The sequence below is a fragment of the Rhagoletis zephyria genome, unplaced genomic scaffold (assembly GCF_001687245.7).
Source record: "Rhagoletis zephyria isolate East Lansing unplaced genomic scaffold, Rhagoletis_zephyria_1.1 Rzeph_scaffold_03873, whole genome shotgun sequence".
NCBI lineage: Eukaryota > Metazoa > Arthropoda > Insecta > Diptera > Tephritidae > Rhagoletis > Rhagoletis zephyria.
In genome coordinates, this window is record NW_016160956.1 from 1 (window position 1) to 12,986 (window position 12,986).

Below are 12,986 nucleotides of genomic sequence, written 5' to 3' on the forward strand. Positions count from 1 at the left end.
TCATACGGCTTATGAACAGATTCATACCATGTAAATGCACCATTAAGATTCGTTTGTGAAATGTAAGTGTAAGGGAAAAATTAATATTTTCAAGCACTATGTACCCATATGTATTTTTTTAAACAACCTTTTTGCTGAGAACTTATTTAAATTCCAAAAACCGAATGCCAACTTGAATTAAAGGAACCAACACTGAAGTGAGTCAAAATGAAAATAAAAGAGCACAAACTTCTATGTAAAGCAAAACACTGAAGTGAGTCAAAATTAAAATAAAAGAGCACAAACTTCTATGTAAAGCAAAACTCTCTGGGAATCCTACGAGACATCTGCCGGTCATCTAAATGGGAGATCTGCAGTCTTTAGGCATCATATTTTACATCAGAATTGAAGGGATTTCTGAAAAATCTGACCAGCTCTTTTGCGTAACTGTGATTTTGCATCCCTTGTCAACATATGGCCTCGGTTGTTGTTTTACTGTCTTAAAATTGAAGGGAAATTATTACAGCGTTTTTTATGTGTATTGGTTTCTATCTGATTGTATTGAGAATCGGTCAGTCTGAAAAGGCCTTGTAGGGAAGACAATTATCACTCAAAATATCAGATAGTAATAGTAATAGATAGTTTTTTTTTGCCGAGTACCTTTCAAATCATTGGAATTAACTAAATTAATTAAGTAAACAAGTATTAACTTACATTTTTCATTTAAAAATCGCTCCAGTTTGTAAAATTTTAAATTTAACGAACTGGTTTATTCAAATTATCATCGACAAAAAATCCAACCATGTGCCACAATCATAGGTTTTTTCTAATTGCAAATTCTTGCTGGCAAAATTTTTTCCGGCTCGAATTTGTAACTTCTAGTCTTTTTACTCGTGATTTATTAAAGCGAACACAACAACAGTATAGTAAGTCGAGTGATTTCAACAAATTTTAAGATATAAGGAAAAGTATTACGCGAGCAAATTAAAGCCGAATATTTTCGTTGGGACGCTACGCTTTCGGTCGTTACTCTCAATAGTGTTTAAATTTAATAGAATATCGTCCCAAATCACCGTTGTGGCAAAAATGGGATTTGGTAACTCTGAACCTTACGCGTCGAGATTTACGCATAAAAATCGTGAAATCGTCATTAAAACAACAGATTTGTAAAATAATATCTAGATAAAATACCGCCTATCAAGTTAATCAAATACTCCTTCAACACTTCGAAGGCGGTATATCGGAATGAATCGATTACAACCCAGATTACTTTGCCATAAGCATGGCCGCAAACATACTTGTTTTGTTTGTAATCGGAAAGTGTGATGGACCCAATACTCTTCGGGAGTTCATTACAATTGGTTTTGGTTATAAATTGTAATCCACATTGTAAGCAGACTGCCTACAATGTGCATTACAATTTTAAATTGGGTCAGCGGTATTTTAATAATGTTCTTTTTAATGAATTACGCAATGCATATTGTGGAGATAACCCCACTTAGCAGTGCGCCGCAGTGCTATTAGTCGATGGGCGGTTTCGAAAAGGTATCGACGATAAGTATGTATGTGTAATGCTTAAAATAACGGAGCTCATCACTTGGTTTGAGGAGGTAAAAGGAGCTAATCTCGTTTCTTAAATATACTAATTGTGAAAGGAATAAAAAAAGGAACAGTCCAGCGCCTTCGTCTTGGTCTGCAGGCTGCATCGGAGATACAGCCGCTAAACTTAAACATAGAATACGTGGTATGGTTAAGAGCATAACCAAGTCAAAAACTAAAGCGATATCGATAAGATAAGAAAAATATATAGATAACAAAAGGGATAACAATATCGACAGCAAATTCGATAAAAAATCGATGAAAATATTGATACCAAAATCGATAATTATATCGATAGCAAAATCGATAACAAAATCGATAACAAAATCGATAAAAATATCGATAACAAAGTCGATAAGTAAATCGATTACAAAATCGATAACAAAATCTATCACAAAATCAATTACAAGATCGATAACAAACTCGATAACAAAATCGATTACAAAGTCAATAACAATATCGATAACAAGGTCGATAAAAACATCATACATACATACATGCATACATGTGTTCATACATATATGTATGTATGTACATATATAATATGTATAGACATAATATAATCCACATTAACTGCAATCAACATATGTACGTATGTATGTATTTACATATGTACATACGCTGCGATTAGGTTATAAATATTGCGCCTTCTGTTTATCAAAAGCCGAAATATGTACTTACGCACACATACATACTTTTTGTCTCCTTCCCTCAATTCCAACGCAGGCACGTGTTTGCAATAAGTTTGGGAAGTCATTTATGCCCATATATTTGAATAAACTAAACTTAATTAGAAGAAATCAACCAATACTTCCCATATACCAAACGAAAGGAAAACTCTTGAATTTTTGATTAACGAAATTAGNCCGAAATATGTACTTACGCACACATACATACTTTTTGTCTCCTTCCCTCAATTCCAACGCAGGCACGTGTTTGCAATAAGTTTGGGAAGTCATTTATGCCCATATATTTGAATAAACTAAACTTAATTAGAAGAAATCAACCAATACTTCCCATATACCAAACGAAAGGAAAACTCTTGAATTTTTGATTAACGAAATTAGAAACCAAATCATTCGAGTGATTTTCGAGCATTTTGGTAATAAAAAAAAATTGCAAAATTTTCAAAAAGTTTTTGCCTTAAAATGCTCAATATTTGTTGAATTTATATAAAATCTGTACACGATAATATTTCTATTCCTCCAAAGAATCTATATCCCGAAAATGAAAGTTATATCTGCAAATCATAAGGCTCAAAGTTGACCCCAAAATAGGGCAATATTTACGGTTGTTTCTAGGACAGACACCGAACCGGTTACTTACAGAAATATATCTGTCGATAGGTTTGGAATTTTATCTTTTAAATGCCATACTCTTTTTTGAAATCGCTTCAATAGTTCTCGTGCAATAAGCGTTTTCCTGAAGCTCTAAAAATTACAACTACAACATTTCAGCATAACCTCCATATCGCAAGGTAAGACGTATTCTACGTCAAAACGTATATGAATAACATATCCGTGCCGTTTTTTAAGTAGCCCATGTCGAATTAAGTCAAAATTGGTAAAAACTTAATAAAAGTTATTTTTAGTACTAAAACATCATTTTTATTTGCGTTTTCAATTTATTAAAAAATCCCAATTTCCCCTATGTAGGGTTTTTTGTTGTTAGTTAATTTTTTTTAGTTAATTTCGTTTTTCGGACAAAATCGTTTCAACAAAAACGCTTAAGTGAAAGAAATGGTTTCCAAAGTGGGTGCCGCGCCACCCCAGGGACCGTATGCCTGGGGTGCCGCTAGGGCTAGCATATACTAGTGGTGTGGCNTTTTTCGGACAAAATCGTTTCAACAAAAACGCTTAAGTGAAAGAAATGGTGTTTTTCGCCGCCAACGATTTTACATTATTTCCGACTCACAAATACCCAGATTATAGAAGATTTTAGTCATTATTTGCCTATTAAAAATTGCATATTGGTCCTATAACTACGATTAAAGGAAAAACTCAATTTTTCTTCATTCATTAAAATTTGAGTTAGGCTACTTTAATTGAACGGCACAAATATGTATGTGTATACAAATTATCACCATCAGAGAGATATGTTCTATTCCAGGCTTTTCCAAAGTGGGTGCCGCGCCACCCCAGTGACCGTATGCCTGGGGTGCCGCTAGGGCTAGCATATACTAGTGGTGTGGGCAAATTCTTTATACTTTCCATACACAACGCAAGCGGTTTGATCACACTTTAACATGGCGGTCAGAAAATCAAAAAATTTTGATTTTTATTAAAATTACCTTCAGCGGCTCGTCAAACCCCATACACAACACAAATGGCTTGCAGCAAAGGGATATTTCGCTTGGTTTGTCAAGCCGCTTGTGTGGTATATTTTGCTCTTAAGCGTAGTACGTTTGTCAACGTTGTTGTACGTTTTGTCAACGAAAAATTTAATAAAAGTCCGCGTTTCAACCACTTTTCTTCCCGTTTTCGGAATAATTTTCATATTTTTGGCTGGCTGGGCTGTTCTCATAACAAGCGCAGCAGCTTCGCGCACGTGTACTTGTTACTTATTCTTTGAAACTTCACAATCACACTATGAAAGAGCGAATCAACACGGTCTTAGAGGCAGTCGAGAACGAACTTATAAAAAGTTTGAAAACTTGTGATTTTTTTAGTTTGCAACTTGACGAAAGTACCGAAGTAGTGGGGCTTAATGTTCTTCTCGTGTTAGTGAGGTACTCATTCGCAATGTAAATCGAAGAAGAACTTTTGATGAGCGAAGCACTTGAGACTAGCGACGAAATTTTTAAAGCTATCGACAAATTTGTACAGAAAAATGGTTTGATATGGAGCAAATGTGCGGATATTTGCAGTGGTTGGAAAAACGAAATTAGCGATGTCTAGGATGAAGTCAGAGGCGGAAAACTCTACGAGAAGTTACTGTATGATCCCTCCGTATTCCCTGGGGACTAGGAAAATGCCGCCACTAGATTTAAAACCCGTATTGGATGACGCTTCGAAGATAAAGGCCTGCGAAATTAAAATACATCTTTGGTTTTTCTAGCACGTCGAGATTTCTTTTATTGGTGACATGTATATTTCTTTAGAATTTCTAGCAACTTGCATGAAAACCCCATAAATAAACAAATTAAATCAGAAAAACGTATGTAACTTCGAAGTTAACGCTAAGAAAATTGATAACAGCCGGTTTCACAGCAGTTTAAATGGAAAATGATTTTTTTTATTTTCTGTCAATTTCCATACAACATTCAAAAAATGAAAATCATTTTTCACTTAAATTGCTTTCATGAAATTGGCTGCAAAAGATATTTTCTTACAGGTCTATTCTGCACGTTACCGAAGATTTTGTAACCGAAAAATTTTATTACCAAAAAATGTTACCAGTTCTTGTCACCGCGATTATAGGAACGTCGGTAATGCAGTTAAAATATTCAGCAATTCAGCTATGAAGAATTGTGCAAATTCTGGCATTGTATATTTCACGGGGCAATACTTTGTTACCAGATTATGANAAATTCTGGCATTGCATATTTCACGGGGCAATACTTTGTTACCAGATTATGAGATGGTAGCAAAATTTACCGGTTACAAGAATACACAGAATGCGAAAAGGGTTTAAAAATTGACAGGAACTTTATTTACCGGTTACAAACTTTTTATTACCAGCGCAGAATAGACCTGTTAGCGTTAACGCGCATTACCAGCGTTAACTTGGAAGGCTTAGACTCTGAGGATGTCTACAGGTGGATAACAAACCCGTTTTCATGTGACCCGAAAAGTAAACCTACTGAGATGACAAATTAAGCTTTTGAAAACCTTCTGGACATCGGTCAAGACAGCACTTTGCCAAGAGAGTTATGGATGCAAGTGTATGCAGAAAACACTGCTGTTGGCAAGATTGCATTAAAAATACTAGTGACTTTTCCTTTTACATTTCTATCTGAGACTGCATTTGCAACAAATGCTTACATAAACAAGTAATTTTTAAGCAAAAAACAAAATCCACTTCAATTCTCGTATAAAAATTTAAGATTATCGTTAATCTCTTCATGATCCAATGATCGGATTTGAACCAAATTAGAATGGGACCGCCTTACCTCACCTTTCCTTTAAAAAAAAGAATTATTGTAGTAATGGAATCATCAAAACAGTTTCAGTCCTCACATTAAAGGTAAAGGAGTATAAAGTTTGCATTGTGTTTTCTTGTTTTCGTAGACATTTGAAGAGGGGTGCCGCGAAATTTGTTTAGCACAAGGGTGCCGCGGTGAAAAAAGTTTGGGAACCCCTGCTCTATTCGACTTTTTAAATGTATCTTCCTACTTAAAGAGTTGTTCTAAAAATGTTTTCTTAGGTGAAAATTGTAAAATATTTTATGGCGTTTTCTTTTCTCGAAGAAAATGTCACCTTCTTACATATATGGCAACATTATCAGAGTGCAACATTTTAAAGAAAGAGCACTTAATATTCTTGTGAAGATGCTGGGAAAAGAATACAAAAACTTGACAGCCCTGGCGCAGGGCAGAATAAATGTAACATCTTTTCAAGAAAAGAAAACGCTATTAGTAAAGTATTGTGAAAACAACTTACCGAATGTATTTGTGATCATAAAAATGTTTAAAATATGAACGCTTGACTGTTTTATAAAGATTCTCAAAAACTAGTTTAGATGCCAAGAACATTAAAAATATCGTAGTTTCAATGCGTAATAACACATAATGAACTCTTATCAGTGGTCCTAATATTTGCCGTTCGATAACCTCTAATCCCCTTTTGGTATAGTGCGTGTTACTTGCAGCAATCCGAACCAGTTCTGTCCAATAAGATTACGCTTGTAAATATGTACAAGAGTCGACTTACATTCCTTCGTTTCTCTATTCATCATAAAAAACTACAAATATATATACATTAGGGTGGACCTTGAAATCAAGTGGGCGATTTTGTTCAGTTTCACCCCTTCAATCGGTAATACCACGGTCACAGATATCACATAGAAATTTTGGTCCCGATTAGAGACGTTTAAGGCGTGTCGCACAGGGCCAAATTTCAGATTCCTCTATAGAGACTTAAAAAATTAAAATTAATTTTTCTGCCAACTCATACCCAAAATCTTTAATACCGTAGTCGAAAATATCACATATAAATTTTGGTCCCGATTGGAGTCGGTTAAGGCGTGTCGCAATGGGGTCCAAGGCCAGATGCTCCATGGAGACTCAAAAAATTAAAAATATTTTTTTCATTTAATACCCAAACTCAATACAACTAAAGGCGAAGATATCACATACAAATTTTGGTCCCGATTGGAGTCGGTTAAGACGTCTTCATAGGGTAATCTGAATTTTGACCCCTGTGCGTAAAAATGTATATGTGATATCTTCGACTATTGTAGTATCGATTTTGGGTATTTGATAAAAAAAAAAATATTTTTATTTTTTGAGTCTCCATTGAGGAANGTGCGTAAAAATGTATATGTGATATCTTCGACTATTGTAGTATCGATTTTAGGTATTTGATAAAAAAAAAAATTATTTTTATTTTTTGAGTCTCCATTGAGGACTATGAACTTTGCCCCTTATGCGACACGCCTTAACCGTCTCCAATTGGGACCAAAAATTATATGCGATATCTTCGACTATTGTAGTATCGATTTTGGGTATTTGATAAAAAAAAAAATTATTTTTATTTTTTGAGTCTCCATTGAGGACTATGAACTTTGCCCCTTATGCGACACGCCTTAACCGTCTCCAATTGGGACCAAAAATTATATGCGATATCTTCGACTACAGTAGCATCGACGTAGGGGTTGAGGCTTAGTAAATCTGATGTAAAAATTTGCTTCCTACATTTAAGGACCACCCTATTATATATACATATAATAGTATACATACATATATGTACATACAAACCCTGCAAAAACTTGTGCGACTAATCTCTAAAGGGAGTAGTCCATGATTAGAAGCAATTTGGTATAAGTAGTAGCAGCTAGTCTCATACGGGTATTAGTTATTGGTGATTAGTTAGTATCTACTCATCGCTTAAGGGCATAATTGGAGATCAGTTAGTCCGCGACTCATCTCTAACTGGTACAATTAACGAGTTAATGAAACGTATGTATTTATGTACGTACTTAATCAACGAAATTCCATATGCGGCGTTGATACACAACACCACGACATACATTCGAACAATAAACACGAAATATAAAATACAATTATATTTGGCTTAGTAACTGCCTTTCGTCATTCTAACTTTAGAGTCGGACCTAATACATGTTCGGATATAAAGAGAAACAATTAGTATATTCATAGGAATGCTCCAACAAAAGCGAACAGTAGATTTCATATAAGTGGAAAAAAGTGGTATAAGACCAGTGTTGCCGCGAATAATTTTTAGTCGTAGCCAAATTCCTTTAAAAAAGGGCTAAAAAAGAGCTGAGTAAAGTCGTTGTGGCTAAAAATGGTAGCTAAAAATTTTTACTTACATATGCATATATAAGTATACACGCAAACATTTTCAATAAGTAATGGTATAGCAAAACAATGAACTCCGGAAAAAAAGCTAATATTTGATCCAACCAAAAACCGTTCTGTATGTGCACATATATTACTTGCGTGAAAAGATTTAAATCCGCAAAAAATTTTGCTGATAGGTGGCGCAGGAGTCGAGATATTTGGAAAACCTGTATTTGTGATCCGATTAAGTTCGCATTTCTAATGCATATTGCTTACATGAAAAGAAATAACTACACAAAAAATTTTGGCAGTTATGTGGCGCGCGAGTCTATATAATTAAAAAAAAATCAGCATCTGTGCTCCGATTTGGTTTATATTCAGAATATGTGTATTACCTATTTAATTGAAATACATAGAAAATTTTGTTTGTTAAGGTCAAATCTAGCACGTTAGGTAAAAAGTGTAGCTAAAAAGCAGGCTGCGGAAAATTTTCTTCGCATTGAAAGAAATGGACAGAATGAGAAATATACAGACAGTATAACAATAATTGCAAAATTTCAAAAAACTAAAAAGTAGAAAATAAAATTATAGTTAAAAAACTAAAAGCACGCTTTTATTACAACAAGAACTAAAAAGTATAAAATAATTTATAGATATAGCGATACGTTTAAGAAGAATAGGAAGCTCCATAACTTGATTTAATTTAACTTTTTTAAATTAGCTAAAATAGGACTAAAGTGATTAGCCCGTAGTCATAATAAAAATAAAGTCCACTGTCACTATGCTGCAACTAACTTTACAGTGGACTTTATTTTGACTATGACTACGGGCTAATCACTTAAATCGTTAATAGATAAGTTTACAGCCCTAACACTTTTTAGTATATATGTATCAAAACATAAGGAACATACAATACATACATGTATATATATCAGTCTTTCTTAGGTTACAAATTCATCCCTTACATAAATGAAAAAAAAATTAGATCAAATTAAGCATATACAACTTTTTCATGCCAAGTATGAGTAAATTCTCCAAAGGGCTAAAAAAAGTATGTGGTAGCTAAATCAAGCCACCAAAGGGCTAAAACGGCAACACTGGTTAAGGGTCAGATCTTCGAGAAACTAAAAAAAAATTATATGGGTTAGGCGATTGGGATCAACTTATCAAATAAGGTTAAATTACAGGCATCTAACCCTAATTTATTTAATTTATTTTTCATGCAAATATAGGTTCGAGTATTTTTTATGAAGTGTGAAGTAAAGTGTTTGTAATATAATTTGACTTTCCATTTTGTGAATTTGGTGCAAGGTCTAATAAAACAATTGCATGTACTATTTAAAAATAAATATGTAAAGTTATACCTTGGGTTTATTAATGCAATATACTTATACATATAAATACTTATTTCTTGCTTACAATGTTGGTAAAATGAATGATGTAATTAAGTAACTTAACAACTTATTCAGAATTTTTATTGTAATAATTTAAATTGCAAATTCAATTTTGCGCTTTCCTTTTGCGAATCTTTCTATTATCCTTTCAGTGTCTATTTCAATATCTTAGTGTACGTGTAAAAGTGCTAGACCTATCAGTCTTTCTTCATTCATTGTACTATGCAACCATGTTTTTAACCGGCGAACTTCTTCCGGAAGTAGCGTTACTAGCTGGAAGTGTGACCAGAATGCGGAGAAGTTTAATAGCGGTATAAATATTGCCTTTCGATAATAATCTTCAGCGTTAGACGCACGGTAATTAGCCTGAAAATTTTGTCTATACGCTATCCAATTCCTTAGCGATATCGATAAGTTTTGAAAATATACCAGAAAAATATGTGTGAGCATTTTCTCTATAATTTCGAAGAATATTCACAGTGCCATTGACTGTATCCGAAACTGGCCCTGAACATATTCGCTAACAATCGGTCAAAACATCTCGGAATAGCTTGTGGAACATGGCAACTTTATTTGTACCTGCATATAATCAATTTTGATAAGAAGAAAATGGAATCATTGCAAATAATAATAATAATAATAATTATATATTGGCGCTTACACATATGTTAGCGTTTCGTCGAGCTTCTACTCCGATTTGTGGCGTGCGCCTTGATGTTGTCACATAAAGTGGAAGGACCTACAGTTTTACGCCGACTCCGAACGGCGATGCACAGTGGTCAATAAATGGAATTTAATGTTCATAATTCACTGGAGCCTTAATTTCTCAACCAATGTGATTAATTATTTTTTTAAATGAAAGCTAATACAATTTTCAAGAGACAAGTTGAGCCCAATTTTTGATTTTGTATTTTTTTATATTAAATTTTTTAGTGCAAAGTGCTGAAAAAGTACTAATTTTGAAGAAAATCGATTCTCCTGTTCCAGTTAAAGAAAGATACATAATAAAAACTAGTTAAAAACAATTTTAGCAAACCATAGTAGAAAGCATAACAAGTTTCTTAAGAACTTCGTACTGCTTAAGAAAATTTAACTTAATAAATTTTCTTGGCCATTTCTTGGACTTTTTTTATTCGTCGAACTAAAGAAATGTTTACAAATCTATATATATAAAATAATAGCCGTTTTCGTTGTTCGGAGTTAATTCAAAAACTAGATTTCAGTCAAATTTTCAGGGGTTATACCTTGCATATATTATCCTATTATAGGCTACCAGAAAACTCGCTAGGTGGCGCTAGGGTCAAGTTATTTATAAAATTCGTATTTATGAACCGATGAACGTGTGCTACCTCCGTGATGAGAAATATGGAGTCGAGTTATTTATAAAAAATCGTATTTGTAAACCGATTTCCTTTAAATGCAAAATGTAAGCTACCAGCATGATGGAAAATACGTTTACCCGCTAGGTGGCTTCATGAACCGATTTCGTTGGCCCTCCTACAACAGAAAACTGGTTTACGGACCAATGTTGAAGTTGCAGGATCATAGAAGAATACTACTCACGCTTTTCAGAGATCTCACAGGTGGAAATAAGACCATCGGGAAAACTCATGACATCGAAAGGATTTAGTATTCCATATGGTATCACAGCGCTACTATTCTTGGCCTATGTGTACTTTACAGACCGCTTTTGCTTTTAAATGCTATTTTTGTATTGGCCAACTCAAAAGATCTTATTAGGCGCTGCGAAGCAAGCGGACATTGGCTAGTAATAACATGAAAAGAGATTTAGTTTTTATTAACTCGTAACTTCGATTGTATTTCTGCTTGGATACAAAAATTTAAAACCAATGGTTCGTCCCTTCGGGAAGGCAATGGTGTTATTGAAGAGATTTACATAATTTATCTTAAATGGAGAATAACCTTTATGCTTAAGTGCACATTTAATATACCTACCACAAAATACGCACCAGGGACATTATTTTTGGCATTTATAAGGAAACTGCTCTGACAGATGCATTCAACATATCTGCACATTAGCGATACCTGCAGTAAAAATTGTGCAACTAAATATTATCAATTATCAAAAAAAGTATTACGTTTATCTGCACTGACTCCACACGTACCGTAATTTTACAAAGGTTTCATTTATTTTGCTCATCTCGCAGAACAACGAAAACGGCCATCATTTTGTGTAGTTATATAGATAATAAGATACCATTCGGGAAAAAATTTCGCTTGCACTAATTTCTACGTGGTAAGTGCTCCTCCATTATCTGGTTTTACAGGGATTCGGATACCTTTCTCATTGAATAAAGAAAATTCGCTTAAGTGCTTTTTTAGGTTAAGCGCACAAGTTTTTCGTGCAAAGGAAGATGGGCAGCTAAGCGAAATATACTGTATTAAAAAAAGTAAGTGCGCCCGGGCCACACTGGAGAACTGAAACTTACGTTACATACATATCTATTTTGTCTCATAAGTTATGAGTCATAACCAATATACATACATTCATATGTACATCAGTAATCGGACTTCTACCACATTGTGGTAGATCTGCCACTTTTTGAGCATCTACCACACAAAGTCTGAAATCTACCACATATTCGCGTTTTTGAGTACCTAGTTTATTTTTGCTCGACATAATTTTCTTAATTTTAAATGCAAAAACTGTCCAACACTAAACACTATTCGGTAACAAGAATGATATAATACAAGATTCCGCATTCCCGGTTGCGATGAAATTTCTCAAGTAAAAGTAAACAAAGCCGAATGGGAGGATAAAATAAACTGTAAAATAGTAAATTTGCTCAATAATAAATTTTTCGACAGGAAACGTGGTTTCATTATGTTAAATTTTAAGATATATGATTTGTAAAAAGAATTAATAGTGACAATTTAAAAAAAACGGCGATTTTTGTGAAAGTATTAGCAAATTTCAGTGCATCTAAAGCTTCTGAGGCGTTGTTTACATTTACTTGTGAATTGTCAACATCGGCAAATCCCAAGTAGCGGTTTCTGTAACGTGCCACATTTGTTCGCTACATCAGGATGTGATAAAAAGAAACGCTGGCAGCACTCCGTAAGGTTATAGAATTTATTTAATTTTTGTACAAAGTTTGATCCAAAACCTGACTTCTACCACATTTTTTTTAAATCTACCACATTTTTTCCAAATTCTACCACACAGAATTTTTTTTTTTAGTCCGATCACTGATGTACATATGTACAAACATACATCTGCTTTTGCTTAAGGTTATATTTTTTGTCCGTTTTCTATCTAGATCCCTACCTCTACCCCTGTTCGTTCTAATCACATTTATGTTATTCTGTTTTTCTTTGTCTTCATTTTTATATCTATACCCTTTCGATAACAAAATCCATGTAAAATCCAATAAAATATCGGTAACAAACCGATTAAAATATCGATAACAAAATCGATGAAAAATTCGATAAAAATGTCGAGAGAAAAATCGATAATAATATTGTAGCAAAATCTATTAGAAACTCGATAAAAATATCGATAAAAATAACCAGAAAAAATCGATAGCAAT